Source organism: Lactuca virosa, chromosome 5 (genome assembly GCF_052849685.1).
Source record: "Lactuca virosa cultivar CGN04683 chromosome 5, Lactuca_virosa_CGN04683_v6, whole genome shotgun sequence".
Classification (NCBI taxonomy): Eukaryota; Viridiplantae; Streptophyta; class Magnoliopsida; order Asterales; family Asteraceae; genus Lactuca; species Lactuca virosa.
Genome location: NC_136430.1, coordinates 1,169,464 through 1,191,131, shown reverse-complemented (window position 1 = coordinate 1,191,131; position 21,668 = coordinate 1,169,464).

Below are 21,668 nucleotides of genomic sequence, written 5' to 3'. Positions count from 1 at the left end.
ACGAGTTGGTTGCCCTACTCGTCGAGTGGCAGCAGGTTGGTCCGCGTTTTTTTATGACCTACTCGCCGAGTCCAAGAAGGGAATCGACGAGTAGGAGCTGGTAGATGAAACCCTAAATCCCGTGGTATTGAACCCTATTTAAAGGATCATTGGCTTTCCCCAGCCTCCCCTTTACAGCTCCTTGGCACCCTTAAACCCTAAATCGTGTGTGTGTGTGTGTGTTTCTTTGGTGTGGTAGAGCTTGGAAGGGAAATCTTGGTGAGGAACACTTGGAGGAAACAAGTAAAATCGAAGCTAGGAACTCGTGGGAAGCAAAGATATACATCAGTTGACACTCTCTGGAAGGTATTAAGCTGTCTCTTTGACTCATCTCATCTTTAACCTCTTTTGGGTGGGTTTTAGTAAAGGCTTTTGTGTTTGAGCCAAGATCTGAGGTTCCAACTACAGATCTGGACTCCCTTTGGTCTTTAGATCCATAAAGGTAGCAGATTTGGCAAGTATGAGCCTTCCCTCAAGTGTGAGACTTCATTGCAAGCTTAGTTTTCTCATTTAAGGGCCTTAGAGATTTGCATGCACGTAAAGTTTGCAACTCTACGTGATAAGCAGGCATTGGAAGGTTGGATCTGTAATCTGGAACCTTTCCATGGCTTAAAAAGCATCTATATGGTTGAAGCATTGAAGGCACTCGGCGAGTCGCAAGGTCGACTCGACGAGTCATACGAAGATAGTCATGTACTCGACGAGTTGGATAAACAACTCGGTGAGTCAGATGAAGATTGCCTTGGACTCGACGAGTCTGTCGAATAACCCGACGATTCGGCTAGGGTTTCTCCCGAACTTTTGGACACGCATGGACTCGGCGGGTTGTAGGGAACTCGACGAGCCAACTAAGGATTTCACGACTTCTCGAGTTCAGGAAGGACTCAACGAGTCGGTGAACTACACTCGACGAGTCGAGTCAACATGGACTGTTGACTTCGACTGTGGACTTTGACTTTGACCAAGAGTTGACCAGTTGACTTCGGAGGGTATTTTGGTAATTTGGAAACTTATGATAAAGGGTTTTATGGTAACTATAGGCGGGGGAGTTCGTGTTGGTGATCCAGGAGTTGAGCTTTCTAGTTTCAAACGACAGTTGCGAGGTGAGTTATCCTCACTATACTAAGGGGTCTAAGGCACCAAGGCCGGCCCATTGGATATGTTATCTTAGTAGTGTTAGATGCTGAGTATGAGTTAGTGTGGCATGCTAGTGGTTATGCCAGTTGGGTAGACCTGTAGGACTACCTGTGATGTTATATGATTATTGCATGCTCAGTGGTGATGTTGTATGTTATATGTTATGTGGGATGGGTTGAGGTTGTACCGCTTCGTGCGGTAGCCAACAAACCCTAGGAGCATTCTAGTTACGGGCTAAGGGAGACTCGTACTGTGGGCTCGGGAGCAAACCAGTTACGGGCTAAGGGAGACTCGTACTGTGGGCTCGATGGCAAGCCAGATGTGAGTTGTGGGCCGTAAGGCAATCCAGACTCACACTGTGGGCCCAGGGGTAATCCAGTCTGTAAAGCAGTGGTCCCAGTACATGTTGTTGTTTATATATGTGTTATGTGCAGTGTATCGGTATTTTGGGGGAAACTCACTAAGCGCTCGGGCTTACAGTTTCAATTTATTGTTTTAGGTACATCAGGGGATCGCGGCAAGGCGAAGGCGTGATCGTATAGGTCCTCATGTTTTGTTTATGTCTCTGGGAAAAATATGATATTATACATTTTGAAAACAAGTTTTGTAATGATTAAGGGTTTTGGAAATGGTTTAAAAGTTTTAAATTGGCTTGAATTTTGTGGGTGTTACAAGTTGGTATCAGAGCCTTGGTTTGAGTGAATTGGAGGAACACTCGTGTAACTCCAGTCTCAAATCAAGGAAAGGATTTTCAAAATGATTTTTGTTTACAAAAAGGTTTTCAAAATAAGTAAAGGAGGATGCAGAGTGTACGATCAGCCGAAGCCAGTAAGTAGACCCCAAAATACCATACAAGTTATTTGATTATGAGATATGTATAACAACATGTTAGTACTAGGCTGGGGATCTTCAGGAATTACATGATAGAATTGCCTGATTACATGATGCCTGCTAGCCTAGGGTTTCCTTTATATGAGATTGACATCATTACTGTAGTTGCTTAGTGTATGCATCACGGTTATACATAATTAAGATCATATAGCCTGAGAATGTTTGATTTGGCCTTATGTTTTGTTCTTGTTTGATTGGGAACTTAGGGTAGAATTGGATATTCGAAAGTCTACAGGGTCCCGCGTTATGTATGGCTAGCATACACTAGTACTGCAGGGTTGGTGAAAGTTTCATGGATGGGTAGGTTGTGTGAGGCCGGGAGGCCAGTTATGAGATATTTAGCATTCCTCTAAGAGTGAAGATTGAGCGCTCGCCATGTTGTGTATTCAGTTAGGGCATTGTGGTGATGCTTGAGACAAATATGGGTAGGTGTGGAAGGTAGTATGGGCCCGTACTACTGAAAGCACAAGACCCATACGCGTGTCAAGTAAGTCACAATCCCTAGGGTTAGTATGGAGTTGGCTCCCAGTTATTTATATGGATTATCTGATATCTTGTGGTATGTTTCAGAATGGTGATGATGAGTCGCTTTGTGGATTGAGCCAGTTTCGGATCAGGATCAGGGGACAGAGGCCAGGAGGGGCCGACAGCACCTGAGCCGGTGGTACAGATGGGTACAGAGGAGTTGGATGCCAGGATTTGAGAGATCATGCATGATGAGGTTGCTGCTGCATTCCGGGCACAGTTGCCAGAGATGTTCAGGTCGATTAAGACCGCCATGGTGGAGTACTTTGATGAGCGCTATGCAGCACTTGCAGAGACAGTTGCCGTAGTAGCTGCATCAGCTGTATCAGCGGTAGGGGAGGAGTTGGTAGGGGTTTTCAGTACAGGGACTTCGATAACACGAAGCACCCTACTTTTGATGGGACGCAGGATCATATCAAGGCTATGAGGTGGATTTCAGATGTGGAGGGGTGTTTCTTCACCTGCTCGTGTCCTACTGCCCATAAGGTTAGGTGTGCTTTGAACCTGCTTAGGTCCGGGGCCAAGGACTGGTGGAGACTTGCGACTGGGTCGTACACTGATGATCAGAGAGCTGCTGTTACTTGGGAGCAGTTCATGGACATGTTCCGTGCCCGTTACATTCCGCGGGTTGAGCGGGAACGTTTGGCACAGGAGTTTCTTAGTTTGAGACAGGATGGGGAGTCGGTGACGGAGATCACCCGTATGTTCACTAAGAGGGCGATGTTTTGCCCAGAGTTTGCTTCATAGCAGGCTCAGATGACCCGTTATCTGAGCATGCTCAAGACGGATATCCGTCAGTTTGTGTCTACCCAGCGATGTGATACTCTTCTAGAGTTACAGGAGGCCGCCAGTCGGCGTGAGTTGGAGATTGAGCTGTAGTTGAGAGAGCAGAGGCAGGCCCCGACACAGTCTCAGTCGGCGCCGAAGCGGTCTAAGACCGCTGATACTAGGATCGGGGGTTAGCAGTTCCGCACTTGTGGGAAGTGTGGCAAGGGTCATTCTGGTGTGTGTCGAGCTGGTAGTGGGTGCCACAGGTGTGGCAAGGAGGGGCATTACTCGAAGGACTATCGCCAGGCAGTCCCAATTCAGGGCATGAGGTTATGTTATCACTGCGATCAGGTTGGCCACGTTAAGGCCAACTGTCCGTTGCTAACCGCCAAGTCGGCGCAGGCTCCAGCGCCGACTACTTTGAGGATCACGGATGGGAGACCAGTCAGGGAAGAGCCTCCGAAGGCTCTAGGTCGTGCCTTCCAGCTTACAACCTAGCAGGCCAGGGCAGCACCAGATGTGGTTGCTGGTACGTTCCTATTGAACTCCTTACCTGCATTGGTTTTATTTGACTCGGGGGCGAGTCGATCTTTTGTATCTCAGACATTTAGTAGGGAGTTCAGAGTGCCAGTAAGCGAGCTAGAGTGTCTGTTGCGAGTTTCTATCGCCAACAAACACGGCGTTTCTGCTTCTTCGATCTACCGAGGGTGCGGGATGGAGATCTTCGGGGTACCTTTTCCGATAGACTTGATTCTGATCCCCATGATGGATGTGTGTGTGCTTGTGGGGATGGACTGGCTCAGTCGTTTCGGTGCCATGATTGATTGCGACGGTCAGCGGGTAGTGGTTCGAACCCCAAGTGGGGGAGAGTTGATTGTATATGGCGAGGGCACCAGAGTGGGATTAGGTTTTTGTTCAGCCGCCAGGCTCGACAGTATATTCATCACGGGGGTGCGGGTTACCTAATGTATGTATTGGATACGTGAGGCTGGGATCAGATTTCGATTTCCGATGTTCCGGTGGTCAGGGAGTTTACAGATGTGTTTCCCGAGGAGTTGCTAGGGATACCTCCGGAAAGGCAGGTCTTGTTCAGGATCGACCTGGTGCCAGGTGAGGCCCCTATCACTAAGGCGACGTACCGATTGGCATCGCCAGAGATGCAGGAGTTGTCGTTGCAGCTACAGGAACTGTTGGGCAAGCAGTTCATCCGACCTACTAGTTCTCCATGGGGAGCACCGATTCTTTTTGTCTAGAAGAAGGACGGTTCGCACCGGATGTGCATTGATTACCGGGAGTTGAATAAGTTAACGGTGAAGAACCGTTACCCACTCCCGAGGATAGATGATCTCTTCGATCAGTTACAGAGCGCATCTTGGTTTTCCAAGATAGACTTGAGATCTGGGTATCATCAGGTCAGGGTCAGGGAGGAGGACGTGGAGAAGACCGCGTTCCGAACTCGTTATGGACATTACGAGTTCGTGGTGATGCCGTTTGGGCTCACCAACGCGCCAGCAGTGTTTATGGACATGATGAATCGGGTCTGCAGACCGATGCTCGATCGCTCGGTCATAGTGTTTATAGACGATATCTTGGTGTATTCCAAGACCCGAGAGCAACATGAGGAGCATCTACGGGAGTTATTGGGAGTTCTGAGATGAGAACGGCTGTACGCCAAGTTCTCGAAGTGTGAGTTTTGGGTACGAGAGGTCCAGTTCCTCGGACATCTCTTTAACCAGGAGGGTATTTTGGTCGATCCGGCCAAAATCGATGTGGTTATGCAGTGGGAGGTTCTGAAATGTCCCTCAGACATCAGGAGCTTTTTGGGATTGGCAGGGTACTACCGGAGATTCATACAGGATTTCTCTAAGATTGCAGTGCCCCTCACTCGTCTGACGAGGAAGGGGGTGGATTTATGGTGGGGCCCTGAGCAGTAGAGGGCGTTTGAGACCCTCCAGCAGCGGTTGTGCGAGGCCCCAGTCTTGACACTCCCAGAGGGAGTTGAGGATTTTGTGGTGTTCTATGATGCATCCATCACAGATTTAGGGGCGGTCCTCATGCAGAGAGGACGAGTGATAGCCTACGCATCGCGGCAACTGAAGCCGCATGAGACGCGATACCCTACGCATGATTTAGAGTTGGGGGCAGTGGTGTTCGCCCTCAAGATATGGAGACATTACCTTTATGGGGTCCGTTGTACCATTTAGACGGATCACAAGAGCTTGAGACATATCATGGATCAGCCGAGCCTGAACATGAGGTAGCGCAGGTGGCTAGATGTAGTCAAGGACTAGGACTGCGAGATCCTTTACCATCCTGGTAAAGCGAATGTGGTTGCGGATGCTTTGAGCAGCAAGTCAGCTGGGTCTTCCACCCCCGTGGTATGTATGAGGATAGCGGTGGATTCTCCACTTGTGAGTTTGATCAGAGATGCCCAGGTTGAGGGCATGCGACCGGAGAATTGGAAGCTGGAGAGGATCAAGGGTGAGAATACCCGATTTGTGCAGGATAGTCGGGGATTATTTACCCGATGCAGTCGGGTTTGGGTTCCGATGTCTGGTGGGGTCAGGCAGACGGTCATGGAGGAGGCTTATAAGTCTCATTTTTCTATTCACCCGGGGGCCACCAAGATGTATCGAGACCTGAGTTTAAGTTACTGGTGGCCATGTATGAAGCGAGAAATCACTTGGTATGTCGAGAGGTGCTTGACCTGCAGGATGGTCAAGGCCGAGCACCAGAGGCCGCATGGTAAGCTGCAGCCTCTAGAGATTCCCATGTGGAAATGGGAACAGATCAGGATGGATTTCATTACCAAGCTGCCGAAGACGACGAATGGATTGGATGCTATATTGGTCATCGTGGATCGATTGAACAAGAGCGCCCATTTTTTGGCGATTCGAGAGAGTTCGTCGACCGAGAAGTTGGCCGACGTGTACGTTCGCGAGATCGTGTCTCGCCATGGGGTTTCGTTTCCATTGTCTCTGATCGGGATGTCAGGTTTACCTCCCGTTTCTGGAAGAAATTCCAGGAGGAGTTGGGCACGCGATTGCACTTCAGCACAGCATTCCACCCGCAGACTGACGGTCAGAGCGAGCAGACCATTCAGACCCTCGAGCACATGTTGAGGGCATGTGTCATTGACTTTGGTGGGAGCTGGGATTCCCACCTACCGCTTGCCGAGTTCGCCTACAACAACAGTTATCATTCCAGCATTGGTGCCCCGCCTTTCGAACTGTTGTATGGAAGGAGATGTCGCACCCCGGTCTATTGGGGTGAGGTGGGACACAGGGTAATGGGGCGGACGGAGGTCGTCTTGCAGACTATTGAGAAGATTCAGCAAATAAGGCAGCGATTGCAGACCACTCAGAGTCGGCATAAGAGTTAGGCCGACAAGCGTGGACCTGAGTTAGAATTTCAGGTGGGTGATATGGTTCTCCTGAAGGTCTCACCTTGGAAGGGTGTGATCCACTTCAGGAAGAGGGGGAAATTGGGTCCCCTTTACATTGGGACGTTCAGGATCATTGCCAGGATTGGCAAGATGGCTTAGAGGCTAGAGCTACCGGAGGAGCTTAGTCGGATCCACAGCACTTTCCACGTTTCGCAGTTGCAAAAGTTCATTATGGATCAAGAGGCAGTGGTGTCACTGGACGATATTCAGGTCGATGAACGCCTGAATTATGTGGAGAGGCCCGTGGCGATACTAGAGAAGAAGACGAAAGTCCTGAGGAACAAGGAGGTACCTTTGGTAAAGGTAAAGTGGGAGCATCGTAGGGGGTCCGAGTGGACGTGGGAGCCAGAGGCAGAGATGCAGGAGCACTATCCGGAACTGTTCGTCGCAGCAGACTTCGAGGACGAAGTCTAGTTCAAGTGGGGGAAAATTGTAACGCCCCGATTCTCAGGTATCGATTTTATATAAGAATTTTCATGATTTCAAGTTCTACTCGACGAGTTGGTTGCCCTACTCGTCGAGTAGCAGCGGGTTGGTCCGCGTGTTTTAGTGACCTACTCGCCGATTCCAAGAAGGGATTCGACGAGTAGGAGCTCGTAGATGAAACCCAAAATCCCGGGGTATTGCACCCTATTTAAAGGATCATTGGCCTTCCCCAGCCTCCCCTTTACAGCTCCTTGGCACCCTTAAACCCTAAATCGTGTGTGTGTGTGTGTTTCTTTGGTGTGGTAGAGCTTGGAAGAGAAATATTGGTGAGGAACACTTGGAGGAAAAAAGTAAAATCGAAGCTAGGAACTCGTGGGAAGCAAAGATATACATCAATTGACACTCTCTGGAAGGTATTTAGCTGTCTTTTTGACTCATCTCATCTTTAACCTCTTTTGGGTGGGTTTTAGGAAAGGCTTTTGTGTTTGAGCCAAGATCTGAGGTTGCAACTTCAGATCTGGACTCCCTTTGGTCTTTAGATCCATAAAGGTAGCAGATTTGGCAAGTATGAGCCTTCCCTCAAGTGTGAGACTTCATTGCAAGCTTAGTTTTCTCATTTATGGGCCTTAGAGCTTTACATGCACGTAAAGTTTGCAACTTTACATGATAAGCAGGCATTGGAAGGTTGGATCTGTAATCAGGAACCTTTGCATGGCTTAAAAAGCATCTATATGGTTGAAGGGTTGAAGGGAATCGGCGAGTCGGAAGGTCAACTCGGCGAGTCATATGAAGATAGTCATGTACTCGACGAGCTGGATGAACAACTCGGCGAGTCAGATGAAGATTGCCTTGGACTCGGCGAGTCTGTCGAATGACTCGGCGAGTCGGCTAGGGTTTCTCCCGAACCTTTGGACACGCATGGACTCGGCGGTTGTAGGGAACACGACGAGCCAACCAAGGATTTCACGACCTCTCGAGTTCAGGAAGGACTCGACGAGTCGGTGAACTACACTCGACGAGTCAAGTCAACATGGACTGTTGACTTCGACTGTGGACTTTGACTTTGACCAAGAGTTGACCAGTTGACTTCGGAGGGTATTTTGGTAATTTGGAAACTTATGATAAAGGGTTTTATGGTAACTATAGGCGGGGGAGTTCGTGTTGGTGATTCGGGAGTTGAGCTTTCTAGTTTCAGACGACAGTTGCGAGGTGAGTTATCCTCACTATACTAAGGGGTCTAAGGCACCAAGGTCGGCCCATTGGATATGTTATCTTAATAGTGTTAGATGTTGAGTATGAGTTAGTGTAGCATGCTAGTGGTTACGCTAGTTGGGTAGACCTGTAGGACTACCTGTGATGTTATATGATTATTTCATGCTCTGTGGTTATGTTGTATGTTATATGTTATGTGGGATGGGTTACCGCTCCGTGTGGTAGCCAACAAACCCTAGGAGCATTCCAGTTACGGGCTAAAGGAGACTCGTACTGTGGGCTCGGGAGCAAACCAATTAGGGGCTAAGGGAGACTCGTACTGTGGGCTCGATGGCAAGCCAGATGTGAGTTGTGGGCCCGTAAGGCAATCCAGACTCACACTGTGGGCCCAGGGGGTAATCCGGTCTGTAAAGCTGTGGACCCAGTACATGTTGTTGTTTATATATGTGTTATGTGTAGTGTATCGGTATTTTAGGGGAAACTCACTAAGCTCTTGGGTTTACAGTTTTAGTTTATTGTTTCAGGTACATCAGGGGATCGCGGCAAGGCGAAGGCGTGATGATAAAGCTCCTTATGTTTTGTTTATGTCTCTGGGAAAACTCTGATATTATACATTTTGAAAACAAGTTTTGTAATGATTAATGGTTTAAAAGTTTTAAATTGACTTGAATTTTGTGGGTGTTACATTGCATGAATAACTTCAGAAAACTTAGATCCAAAGCATTTAGGGTTATATGTGCACCATAGGATTGTTATTGTGATCAAAGCCCATCAGTGGTATCAGAGCCTAGGGTGTTTTCTATTGTATTGATGCAATTGTGTTGTTTTTAAAGCTGAAAAATTTCAATTTTTGTCCTCTGACTGCTGGACTCGACGAGTCCCATGAGGGAACTCGACGAGTTGATCCAACTCGACGATTCCATGCCATGAACTCGACGAGTTGGATCATCTGTTTGCAGATTTTCGAGTTTTTTGGCCAGTTTTGGATTAGGATCATTACCAAAAACTGTTTTTACTGTTAAAATTCGATTTTTCTGATAAGGTAATGATTATCCTCATCCATTTGAATGATGATTGTCAAATTTTAAGATAATTACTTGATTTTTTATTAAAAATTAATTATTTGTTGAATTTGATTTCAATTATCTTGGTATACGAAATTAGTTTAGGTCAATTTTGTGATATAGTTAATTATATGATTAATTTAATTATTGTCAAATTGAACTAAGAGGTTTTGAAAAGTTTCAAAACTTGCCCTCAAGTTTTGGAATTTCAAATTTAATTAAAAGCTTTAAATTTTGAAATATTAAATTCTAAAACCCTAGTAATTTGAAAAGGTTCAAAAGTGCACCTCTTAGTTTTGTAATTTAAAATTTAATTAAATATCCTTAATTTTGAAATCTTAAATTGAGAACCATGATATTTTGAATAGTTCAAATTACACCCTTATGGTTTTATTAAATTAATTAAGTGTTTAATTAAAAGAGAGAATTAATAAATCCATAATGGCATGGTTTAAGTTTAATTAAATTAAAAGTCTAATTTATTAATAGATTAAACCACATAGTATTTTAAATATGTAAAATACACACTTATATTATATAAAATTAAAAGTCAAATATATTATATATGTATAAGTTAAAAGTCCGTTTTACCGTTAGTAGGCCTCATTCACGAAGCTGGTCTATAGGGGGTGTTTAAGGAAGCGACCTGTAAAATGACCGTCATTGGGTATACACTCTTACCCACCGCACCTTTGACCAGTGGAGGGTCGTTAGCCGAACCGGTTTGATAGGACATTTAAATTCTCCTTAAATGTATAATGAAGTATAAAGTAACTAAACCTTTTATAAATTCCCAATCTTAGTTACTTTAGGAAAGTGTGAATTTAATGCTAACCCATGAAATTGCACATTGCACCTTATTAGTGGTTAGTGGAGCGTGTGTGGTTAACCGGCACACTAATATGGGACTAATGAAGGATGGAAATGGGTTTCTCGTAAATTATCATTGATCAATGGATCGTGTGTGGTTAACCGGCACATTGATTAGGTGATAAATGACATCGAGAGTACCAAGCTAATTTTCATGGTTATTCACACCTTGTTTGTGATCCTCGGTATCCCAGTCACAAACTTGAATGGCATAATCAAGATTAAACATGCCATTGAAAAGTTCAATGAATCTCAAAAGATCTAGGAATTTCATTTAAAACCTAATTCGTTTAAAATTTTGTTTTCGTGGTGGAATTGGTAAATCGTCATTTACCTACCTTCAAATAACTTGCAATTGGATTACGACACCCCTTTTCCGAATTGTGAATTATTGTTTTGGGTCCTATCCTTAATATTGCATTTGGGTAGTGTACTAAGGATTAAATCAACCAACTTGAATTTCTCCTTTTGTAGATATCTGTGACATCCCATTTTCACGGTCAGAAAAGACCGATTTTGTTTATGCTTTGTTTAAAAATCAGAGTAACATTTTAAATAAAAGTGTTGCGGAATTTGTTCCCAAAATAAAATTATGATAAAGACTTATCAAAGCATTTCCGTAGAAATGTATTTCATTAAAAAACATCGGGATGTCATGTTCGATACAGATCAAAAGCATAAACAGTACAATATAGCCTTACTACATTTATTCATAATCTCTCATCCCAAACATCATATCTATGCTCGTGCGCCACTACCTGTAATACAAGAAACTGAGTGGGTCAGGCTTGGGAGCCTGGTGAGCACATAGGGTTTTCAACCCACAATAAATAAGTTTATTAATTTTATCAATCAACAATAACCCGATTACCCGTTCCCGTTATCCTCACATTACGTCCCTAAAACACCTATCATAAGGGACCTAGACTAAGGATCAATATCGGGATGGACACTACTGCCAAGGGGTCTCCTCGGCAATAAATGTCCTAAAGGCAACCATGAGGGGGATGGAGTACACCGGTGAACACATCGTTCACAAACACCTACAGGTTGCGAGCCTGCTAGCGTTCCACTGGACTGTCTAGAAGAGTCTGTGGTCGTCATCCATACTCCGCTAGATGACAGAATCAATAACAACAACATCGAGGCCTCTCATCATTTTTTTTACACATCGTCTTATTACATCTACCCCTGTTTTACCCCAACATTTTTGTAGATATAAAATACATATACAGTTTAAATTATTTAAAACATGTATAAAAATCTTTCATCAGCATAGGCAGCAAGTATTCAGATAATATGCACACATAGCACGTAATTAATATAAAATACTTCATATCTATGTGTAAGATGAAAGTAACTATGCAATCACTTGATTAGGTGGTGACTCGGTATTTGAACAGCACTTCGTTATCTCAAAACAATTTTTCCTTGACCAAAACCTAGTATTAATACCACTAGAGTTTAGTTTTAACGTTAACCGTGACTAATTAATAGTCTAGCTATTATCATTATTATATAAGCGTTAAATAACACTCAATATATAAATAATAATAGCCCAAATAATTATTTTAAGGACCTAATAACATTACTATAATTATTTAAAAGTTATATTAAAAATTTTGTAGGCGTACCTTACTTAAAGCGAGTTTTTCTCAAAATCGGGCTTCGCTGGAGCAGCGTTTCCGAGCCGAAAGGTTCTTTTCTCGGGACTCCGGGAGCCTCGGAACTTCCTTCGGGTGCTAGGGGGTTTACCTAGACTTTTAGGGGCTCAAGGGAGCTTAGAGAGAGAGTTTAGAGAGGGAAAGTAGAAGAGGAAAGGTGTAAGAAATGAGAGAACCCGTCACTTCTATTTATAGTGAGTTGGGGCATGTGGTAGCCTTCTGGTGGTGCCACTTGTCCAAATTCTGGTGGTGTCACATGTCCAATTTCTGGTGGTGCCATGTGTCAAATTTCTGGTGGTGCCACATGTCCAATTTCTGGTGGTGCCACATGTCCAATTTCTGGTGGTGCCATGTCACCCAATATTGCGTATCGGCCTCCCGTCTTAGAAATATCATAACTCTCGCATACGAGCTCCGTTTTTGACGTTATTTATATCCACGCGAAGGCGGGAACGTAATCTACAACTTTCGTTTAGACTCCGTTGGCTAATTTTGAATTTATTTTAAAAGTTATATTTTTAACAGGCCGGGACAGGATTGGTCCGTTAAAAATTCATAACTTCTTCATCCGACGTCCGTTTTCGTCTGTCTTTTTATTGTTACGCCACAATTAAAGAGCTCTTCGATTCTCGTTTAGGTCGTGTCGGCTAAAAACTCGCTTTATCATAAATTCACTATTCATGCTTCCCGGTATCGTACCGGTTCCGTCGTGAAACTTCGTCGGGTCATAACTTCTTCGTTATAACTCGGATTTCGGCGTTCTTTATATCTCCGGAATCCTTGTTTTGACCACTACAACTTTATGTAAAGATATCGGGCTTATCTCATATTTTAATTTTGACGCTTATTTTTATTCTTTATTAATTATACATTTATAATTAAATAATAAGCACATAAATTCACAAAATACTCAAATATTTCATTTTTATTACATCAAAAGAGTTACAATAGTTGACCTAGACTATTACATCGTCTAAAAATGCTTAGCCCCGAAACCCGGGCGTTACAATTCTCTCCCCCTTAGGATGATTCCGTCCCGGAATCATGCGTCAGCAAACAGATGCGGATAGCGACTCATCATGTCATCCTCTGTTTCCCAAGTGAGATTCGGCCCATTCGAATGTTTCCATCGGACTAGCACTAAGTCGACCATCTTGCGTCGTAACTTCTTAATCTTACGGTCAACAATTGCCTCGGGCTCTTCGATTAGCCTCTTATTCTCATCCATTCTTAACTCCGAGATCGGAATTATGTCGGGAACTTCTCCCGTGAATTTCCTTAGATAACATACATGGAAGGTGTTATGAATACCATCGAGTTCTTCGGGCAATTCCAGCTTGTAAGCTTGGTTCCCAATCTTCTGAAGAACTTTGAACGGTCCAATAAACCTTGGACTCAGCTTTCCTCGTTTCCCGAATCGTATAAGTCCTTTCCACGGTGAGACTTTAAGCAAAACGGAATCCCCAACTTCGAAGGTCATCGGTCGTCTTTTCTTGTCAGCATAGCTCTTCTGACGATCCTGAGCTGCTAACATCCTTTCCCTGATCACCTTCAGTTTCTCAGCAGTCTCATGGACTATCTCGGGGCCCATAAACTGCTTTTCTCCAGCCTCGAGCCAACAAGAAGGCGTACGACACTTTTGTCCATACAAAGCTTGATAGGGTGCCATCTTGATGCTCGAGTGGAAACTGTTGTTGTAGGAAAATTCTACCAAAGGTAAGTGTTCATCCCAGTTACCTTGGAACTCGAGGGTACATGCTCTCAACATATCCTCAAGCGTTTGAATTGTTCTTTCACTCTGACCATCAGTCTGCGGATGGTAAGCCGTACTCAAACACAACTTCGTACCCAATTCCTCTTGTAGACTTTTCCAAAACCTTGACGTGAAACGACTATCACGATCCGATACAATTGTTAGAGGAACACCGTGAAGTCTCACAATTTCCTTCACGTAAGCATTTGCAAGCTTATCCATAGACCACCTTTCATTGGCAGCTATGAAGTGTACACTCTTTGTGAAACGATCCACGATCACCCAAATCATGTCGTGACCGTTCTTCGTCCTGGGTAGTTTAGTCACAAAATCCATGGTGATGTCTTCCCATTTACCCATGGGTACAGGCAAGGGTTCTAAACTCCCATATGGTTTCTGATGTTGTGCCTTAACTCTTGCACAAGTTACACACTCGGCCACATACTTCGCAACGTCGAGCTTCATCGTCGGCCACCAGTAGTAGGGTTTTAGGTCCCTATACATTTTAGTGCTACCGGGATGAATCGAGTACATGGTCTTGTGAGCTTCTTCCATCAGAAGATCTCTTATTCCTCCAGCCTTAGGTACCCAAATCCGATCTTGGAATACCTTTAGTCCTTGACTGTTTGTACCGAACACTAATGTTTTTCCCAAACGTTCTTCTTTTCGGTCACTCTTCTCTGAAGCTTCTTCTTGAGCTTCCCTGATACTTTCCACAATGGTCGAGACAATTTCTATTCTCAACGCTCTTGGCCTTTTTCTTTCAAGGTTGACTTTTCGACTGAGAGCATCAGCGACAACGTTTGCTTTACCGGGGTGGTAAAGTATCTCACAGTCATAGTCCTTGAGTAATTCTAGCCAGCGTCGTTGCCTCATGTTCAATTCTTTCTGATTAAAGAGATATTGGAGACTCTTATGATCGGTGAAAAGTTTGCACTTCGTGCCATAGAGGTAATGCCTCCATATTTTTAGAGCGAAAACTACCGCCGCCAACTCCAAGTCATGAGTCGGGTAGTTCTTTTCATGTTCCTTCAACTGTCGAGACGCATATGCGATCACCTTTTCTCTTTGGGTCAAAACACAACCCAACCCAACACCAGACGCATCGCTATAAACAGCGAAGTCTTCAACTCCATTGGGTAGAGAAAGTATCGGTGCCTCGCATAGTTTCTTCTTTAGCTTCTCGAATGCTTCTTTATGCTTATCACTCCAAGCATAGGTAGCTCCTTTGTGGGTTAACGATGTTAATGGACTAGCGATTGAAGAAAATCCTTGGATAAACCTTCGGTAATATCCGGCTAATCCCAAAAAGCTTCGGATCTCCGTGGGACTTTTTGGTTGTTCCCACTTCATTACCGCTTCAATCTTTGCTGGATCGACCATTATCCCTTCTTGGTTGACCACGTGACCCAAGAATTGGACTTCTCGAATCCAAAAATCACATTTGGAGAATTTAGCATACAGCTTCTCCTTCTTCAAGACTTCTAACACTTCCCGCAAGTGTCTACCATGTTCTTCTTGGCTTTTCGAGTAGATGAGAATGTCATCTATGAACACTATCACAGATTTATCGAGGAATGGTTTACAAACCCTGTTCATCAGATCCATGAATGCTGCTGGAGCATTAGTTAGTCCAAACGACATAACCAAGAACTCGTAGTGTCCATATCTCGTTCTGAACGCAGTCTTCTCAATATCCTGATCTCTCACCTTCAGTTGATGATATCCTGACCTAAGATCGATCTTTGAGAAATAACTTGAACCTTGCAGTTGATCGAACAGGTCATCAATCCTTGGCAACAGATATCTATTCTTTATTGTTGCCTTGTTCAGCTCTCTGTAATCAATACACATTCTCATACTTCCATCTTTCTTTTTCACGAATAACACCGGAGCTCCCCAGGGTGATGAACTAGGTCTAATGAAACCTTTGTCCAATAACTCCTGAAGTTGCATCATCAGCTCCTTCATCTCCGTCGGTGCTAATCGGTAAGGTGCTTTTGCTATTGGTGTCGTTCCTGGTAACAAGTCAATACGGAATTCTACTTGTCGATCAGGCGGTAATCCGGGAAGATCTTCGGGAAATACTTCCGGATAATCACACACGACAGGAATGCTCTGTATCACCTTCTTTTCCTTCTTAGCATCGATCACGAATGCTAAATATGATGTACATCCCTTGGTCAAACATTTTCTGGCTTTCATTAGAGAAATGATTCCAGAATTTACCCTGCGTTTGTCCCCATACACCATAAATGACTCTTTCCCAGGCGGGTTTACTTTTACGATCTTCTTTTTGCACAGTATTTCCGCATCATTGGTGCTAAGCCAATCCATTCCCAACACGATGTCGAAACCGTTAAGTTCGATAGGCAATAATTCCTCGTGAAACTTATTCTCGTTCAAATCAATTAAGATGTTTTTCATACGATGGCTAACAGGTACAAACTTGCCACTAGCAACTTCGACTAATAAGGCATTATCTAGTCTATCGACAGGCAAAGCTAGCTTTCTACCAAATTCATGCGAAATAAAGGAGTAGTTGGCTCCAGAATCAAATAAAATTTGGGCAGGCAATTTGTTTACGAGAAAGGTACCTGAAGCGACATCAGCTTCTTCCTTAGCAGCTTCCAGTGTCATCTGGAAGGCTCTAGCCTTCGGCTTTGGTGGAATGTTGGGTCTTCCTGCTTCCTTCTTCTTCGGGCAGTCCCTCGAAATGTGCCCCTCCTCGTTGCACTCATAACAGACCTTCTTAGTGAATGTGCATTCATTGGCATAGTGCCCAGGCTTCCCACATTTGAAACAAGTGACCCCTCCGTCGCACTTCCCAGAGTGCTTCTTCTTGCACTTGTCACACCACTTCACTTCGCCTCCTCCACCTCCTTTCGAACTAGACTTTGAGAATTTACCCTTTTTGCTGGACCCCGAGGGTCCGTCAAACTTCCTCTTCTCATCAACCTCTGACCTTTCCAGACCTTTCTCCCTAATCTGGGTCTCAACATTTCTGGCAGCCCAGATGGCGGCTTTCAACGTGGTTGCTTGCTTAACCATTGGACCATAGTCCGCTGGTAGTCCAAGGGCAAACTTATTGACCTTTGAGAGTTCTGTTGGAACTAGGTATGGGATGAGCTTCATTTTCTCCGTGAAACTTGCAGCGTATTCAGCAACGCTCATCTTTCCCTTCTTCAAATTCTGAAACTCGTTATTGATTTCCAGTAGGTCCTGCTCTGAGCAGTATTGCAGTTTCAGTTGTTCCACAAAATCTTCCCAAGACATTTTACTCGCTTCTCCCTTGGGCATAGAATCAGCTAACAGCTTCCACCAACTCAACACGCCAGATTTCAACAACGGGATCGCAAGAGCGGTCTTCTGCCTGTTGCTGCATTCGCAACTTTCAAACATTGTCTCCATTTCGGAGATCCAATCCATAATTTGCACCGGCGTCGGGCTTCCGGATAGACACGGTGGCTTAGACGCCATAAAATCCTTGTATTTACATCCTCTTCCATCATTTCCTCCATTATGATTGCCTTGTCTAACAATTTGTGGGTTGTCTTGACCAACGGTACCACTGAAGTTTCCACCTTCTGATGGCCCTCCATTCACTTCGGGCTCTTCAATTTGGATTGAAAGTTCTTCACGATTTTGTCGAAGCAGACGTCTAGTTTCTTCCATATGATTATCCAACATCGCCTGAATCATCAATTGTACACCAGCCATCGTTACTGGCTCAGGTGCTGCAGCTGCAACAGGTATTTGCTCAATTACAGGTGGTCGATTCCTGTTTTCGTTTGCATTTCCAGCTCCACTGCGGGTTCTTGCCATTTTGATCTATACACCGAATAAGGTGAATTTAGATCTTTATTCGGGATAGACATTTAAATCATCCTTATCTCTCCGAAACGTTTACATGTTAGTTCTAATATCGTAGTCGTACGTTTAGAATCCTAAACACATAAGGTTTCCAGATCCGGTCGGCAACAGACCATAGATCCGAACAAATAACAGCATATAATGCATAAATCATTTAGCACATAAAAGCATTTTAGGCACAATTCCTAAAATAAGCTAGTGCTCACACCTCACAATCATTGCTTAGCATTCTAAGTTTAAGTCTAGAAATCCTACAAATTCCTAGTTCGCTTAAACTAATGCTCTGATACCAACTGTGACATCCCCATTTTCACGGTCAGAAAAGACCGATTTTGTTTATGCTTTGTTTAAAAATCAGAGTAACATTTTAAATAAAAGTGTTGCGGAATTTGTTCCCAAAATAAAATTATGATAAAGACTTATCAAAGCATTTCCGTAGAAATGTATTTCATTAAAAAACATCGGGATGTCATGTTCGATACAGATCAAAAGCATAAACAGTACAATATAGCCTTACTACATTTATTCATAATCTCTCATCCCAAACATCATATCTATGCTCGTGCGCCACTACCTGTAATACAAGAAACTGAGTGGGTCAGGCTTGGGAGCCTGGTGAGCACATAGGGTTTTCAACCCACAATAAATAAGTTTATTAATTTCATCAATCAACAATAACCCGATTACCCGTTCCCGTTATCCTCACATTACGTCCCTAAAACACCTATCATAAGGGACCTAGACTAAGGATCAATATCGGGATGGACACTACTGCCAAGGGGTCTCCTCAGCAATAAATGTCCTAAAGGCAACCATGAGGGGGATGGAGTACACCGGTGAACACATCGTTCACAAACACCTACAGGTTGCGAGCCTGCTAGCGTTCCACTGGACTGTCTAGAAGAGTCTGTGGTCGTCATCCATACTCCGCTAGATGACAGAATCAATAACAACAACATCGAGGCCTCTCATCATTTTTTTTACACATCGTCTTATTACATCTACCCATGTTTTACCCCAACATTTTTGTAGATATAAAATACATATACAGTTTAAATTATTTAAAACATGTATAAAAATCTTTCATCAGCATAGGCAGCAAGTATTCAGATAATATGCACACATAGCACGTAATTAATATAAAATACTTCATATCTATGTGTAAGATGAAAGTAACTATGCACTCACTTGATTAGGTGGTGACTCGGTATTTGAACAGCACTTCGTTATCTCAAAACAATTTTTCCTTGACCAAAACCTAGTATTAATACCACTAGAGTTTAGTTTTAACGTTAACCGTGACTAATTAATAGTCTAGCTATTATCATTATTATATAAGCGTTAAATAACACTCAATATATAAATAATAATAGCCCAAATAATTATTTTAAGGACCTAATAACATTACTATAATTATTTAAAAGTTATATTAAAAATTTTGTAGGCGTACCTTACTTACAGCGGGTTTTTCTCAAAATCGGGCTTCGCTGGAGCAGCGTTTCCGAGCCGAAAGGTTCTTTTCTCGGGACTCCGGGAGCCTCGGAACTTCCTTCGGGTGCTAGGGGGTTTACCTAGACTTTTAGGGGCTCAAGGGAGCTTAGAGAGAGAGTTTAGAGAGGGAAAGTAGAAGAGGAAAGGTGTAAGAAATGAGAGAACCCGTCACTTCTATTTATAGTGAGTTGGGGCATGTGGTAGCCTTCTGGTGGTGCCACTTGTCCAAATTCTGGTGGTGTCACATGTCCAATTTCTGGTGGTGCCATGTGTCAAATTTCTGGTGGTGCCACATGTCCAATTTCTGGTGGTGCCACATGTCCAATTTCTGGTGGTGCCATGTCACCCAATATCGCGTATCGGCCTCCCGTCTTAGAAAAATCATAACTCTCGCATACGAGCTCCGTTTTTGACGTTATTTATATCCACGCGAAGACGGGAACGTAATCTACAACTTTCGTTTAGACTCCGTTGGCTAATTTTGAATTTATTTTAAAAGTTATATTTTTAACAGGCCGGGACAGGATTGGTCCGTTAAAAATTCATAACTTCTTCATCCGACGTCCGTTTTCGTCTGTCTTTTTATTGTTACGCCACAATTAAAGAGCTCTTCGATTCTCGTTTAGGTCGTGTCGGCTAAAAACTCGCTTTATCATAAATTCACTATTCACGCTTCCCGGTATCATACCGGTTCCGTCGTGAAACTTCGTCGGGTCATAACTTCTTCGTTATAACTCGGATTTCGGCGTTCTTTATATCTCCGGAATCCTTGTTTTGACCACTACAACTTTATGTAAAGATATCGGGCTTATCTCATATTTTAATTTTGACGCTTATTTTTATTCTTTATTAATTATACATTTATAATTAAATAATAAGCACATAAATTCACAAAATACTCAAATATTTCATTTTTATTACATCAAAAGAGTTACAATAGTTGACCTAGACTATTACATCGTCTAAAAATGCTTAGCCCCGAAACTCGGGCGTAACAATATCTAGTTCAGACAACTATGGTCTTCCTGAATCTTTTGGAAAAAGCTTTCCTCATGAAGATGATATTCCATGTGACAGTCAAGGCGAAAGATCAATCCCTTCTTCATGCAAAGATGGAACTAGAAATCATACTTCTCGTCCTCCACCTCCTCCAGTAATTCCTCCTGACCCACATTTTTGTCAACATGAAAAGTTCAAAGTTACTCAAGCCCTATTGGCATGCAAACATAAAGATGGAAACTCTATATGTGCACATGTTCTAAACATGAAGACGCACCTTGACAGACTGGGAATGTTGGGTGTCATTTTCCCGATGGAGCTGGCTGTTTACTTGGTTCTTCAGTCACTTCCCAAGTCATATAGTCAGTTTGTTAAAGACTACTATATGACAGATCACGACGTGATCCTCATTGATCTGATATTTGCTAATTGCTGTTGAATCAGCAATGATTTGGCGCACTGGTGAAGCAAATTTGACTGAAATATCAATCACCCGAACTTCCATGGACATTGGCAATGGCAACATTGGAAGTCCAGAAAAGTTTTCTCTTCCCAGTGGAAAGGGATCGGCCAAGGTCAAACCGTTTAAGCAAATGGTAAAGAGAAAGTCCGGGTCTGAGATTGTCCCATGTACCATTCCGAAAGAGTATGTTTGTTTCTATTGCCAAGAGAAGGGGCATTGGATGCGAAGCTGCTGTATCTACCTGAAGGATCGCAAGGATGGTAAAGTCAAAATGTATGACTCTACTTCAGGTAAGTCTATTATCTAACTCTATTAAGTTCCTAATTTATAGATTCTTAATACATGATGTGATAAGATTACATATTGATGCTTTGTAGGATCAAAGATAAGATTACATATTGATGCTTTGAAAAAAATTGATTCTTAGTTATATTAATTGTGGTAGTATCGTAATTTTCTAAGTAAGGAAAGATTCTCATCGCCCAAGTTTCAATTGGATAGAAACTTGGAATCATATGATTTGAATCATGTGATGTACGAAAATCTTGGTACTTGGAAAATTGGGACTAATTCCTTTTTTACATAAGTATGTAATTCAAGTGAAAGACTAAAGGATCTAGTATACATTGATGTGAACTGGTCAGATCCACCACAAAGAATGATAAAGGCTATTCGTCAAGATTTACTAATGGTTCAGTAAATATGGTTATGCTTACAAGCTTAAGTATAATTCTAATACCTTGAAAAGTTTCAAAGTATAAGCAGAATGAACAAGAAGAATCAATTAGGCAGAAAGATAAAAGTTTCTCCAATATGAAAGGAAAGGAGAGTACTTTAGTATCGTGTTTTATGATCATCCTAACGATTACGGAACCACGTCACAATTGATCCTCTAAGGACACCTTAGTGCACTTGTATGGCTAAGAATAGGAATCTGGAATTGTTGAAATGGTTAAATCAATAATATGAATCATACTTCGTTCCAAATTTCGAATTTTAGAATCGTACTCTAAGTTACTCCAAGTTGTACCTTGAGTGACATGTTCAA